We start from the raw sequence: 2,433 nt of genomic DNA, 5'->3' as shown, positions 1-2,433 counted from the left end.
CGTCGCAAAAAAACAATTGTAAGTTGGCCGGGGCAGAGTAAACATCGCTCTCCGAGTAAATCACGCCCCACACATAGATATCCAGACACGTATCTGAAGCGCCAGCCGCAGAGATTGTTTTGGGATTAAGTTTATAAATGGAAGTTCAGCCGCATAATATTTATATCTATCGATCCGCCGAGACGAATGCTCGTCCTATAAAACACACTCGGGGAAAAGAAACCCCTCTCTCCCCGAAGAGCAGCACTGGGAGTTTATTTATATTCATGGCATTGATACGGCGTTTTGCTGAGTATCGATTTATTGTTACATTGCAGATATCTTATATATTATTTATATCAGACAACCTTTTATTGTTAAACTCCGCAAATGGAAAAAAAAAAAAGTACGTATTCAACTTCATTTCCCTCGACAGTTTGTTAAACATTCTCTATTAACCGCTTCCCGACCGCCCCATAGTAGAAGTACTGCTACAGGGCGGCATGGCCGCCCAAAATCACAATGATTTTCATTTCCGGGTAGGGGGCGCACTGCCTACCCGCGCCGCTATTGGCTCTTCGGCATGTCAATCACCGGGTCCCAGCCACCCGGAGCTGACAGGGGAGAGATCTGTATGTACACAACACAGGTCTCTCTCCTGCCAACAAGGACATGCTGCTTTGTATCTCTCAGCACAGCATGTCTCCCAACACACAGCACACAGTTAACCCTTTGATCCCCCCAGATGTTAACCCCTTCCTGCCCAGTGTCATTAGTACAGTGTCAGGGCTTTTTATTAGCACTGATCACTGTATTGGCATCACTGGGGATGTCAGTGACACCAAGTCAGTCCCCCCCCCCCCAATGAAGTCCCGCTATAATAGTCGCCAGTATCTATACCGCCATTTGTAGGCGCTATAACTGTCATGTAAACCAATTCATTTACACGTATTAGGATTTTTTTTTTGAGCGAAGACACGGAGCAGAATAAATTTTATTTCAAAATTTGATTTTTCACATTTTTTTTACTGGACATGTTTAATAGCAAAAAGCCCAAAATATTGTTTTTTTTTCTCAAAATTGTCGGTCTTTTTTTTTTATAGCACAAAAAATAAAAACTGCACAGGTGATCAACTACCACCGAAAGAAAGCTCTATTCCTGGAGGGAAAAAAGGACATAAACTTCATTTGGGTGTGGCGTTGCATGACCGCGCAATTGTCAGTTAAAGTAATGCCCCGCATGTTAACCCCTTCCTGCCCAGTGCCAGCGTACAGTGTCAGGGCTTTGCATTAGCACTGATCCCTGTATTGGTGTCACTGGGGATGTCAGTGACACCAAGTCAGTTCCCCCCCCCCCCCCCCGTGTCAGAATGCCCGCCGCAGTTCCGCTATAAGTGGCTGATCACCGCCATTACTAGTATAAAAAAGTAAAAATCCCCGTATCTATACCGCCGTTTATAAACCAATTAATTTACACGTATCGGAATTTTTTTTTAGCAAAGACACGGAGCAGAATACATTTTGGCCGAAAGTTATGTCCAAATTTGATTTTTTTAAATTTTTTTACTGGACATGTTTAAATAGCAAAAAGTAAAAAATATTGTTTTTTTTCCAAAATTGTGGGGTTTTTTTGTTTATAAGGCAAAAAATTTAAAACCCCCGAAAGAAAGCTCTATTTGTGGGAAAAAAAGGAAGTCAATTTCATTTGGATGCAGTGTTGCATGACAGCGCAATTGTCAGGTAAAGTAACGCCCACATATTAACCCCTTCCTGCCCAGTGCCATTAGTACAGTGTCGGTGCTTGTTATTAGCACTGATTGTAACGGAACCGACCCAGACTGCGCTTAGTACTTCCGTTAGACTCCCGCTTCCCCGTCCAAACACCGACCACTGACACCACCGCTGATCATACAAGACTAGATGACACCAATCTTGAAGTAAACCAGGAAGTAGACTTGTTTATTTGAACACAGATACAAGATATATACACTCAGGGGACAACCCCCCTCCCTGCATAATGACTCAGGGCGGGGCAATCTACATTTAGCAACAAGAGACACACCAACAGACAGTCCCATCAGGAGGGAGGGCTGCTGGAGACACCCCACACCAAGCCAATACGCAAACACATACATCCCATAATAGTTTGCTCCCAAGCAAGACACACAATAGAACAATGGGATGCAACCACATGGCATTAAACAATCAACAACCCCCCACCCCAATATTAGGACAGATCACCCTGTACCTCTAACAGGCACAGGGTGACTTACACATAAGAGGGATATGGGGAGCTGAGACAGGGGTCTCCCCACCTCTCCAAAGTGAGCTGTGTTCCATGGGCCCCCCACCCAAAGTCACTCCCGTCACACCGATCACTGTACTGATGTCACTGGACATGTCAGTGACACCAAGTCAGTTCTTCCCCCCCCCATTGTCAGAATGCCCGCCGCA

Source organism: Staurois parvus, unplaced genomic scaffold (assembly GCF_062004578.1).
Source record: "Staurois parvus isolate SC_StPar_1 unplaced genomic scaffold, SC_StPar_1.0 ptg001463l, whole genome shotgun sequence".
NCBI lineage: Eukaryota > Metazoa > Chordata > Amphibia > Anura > Ranidae > Staurois > Staurois parvus.
Note: the sequence above shows the minus strand (reverse complement) of the source record.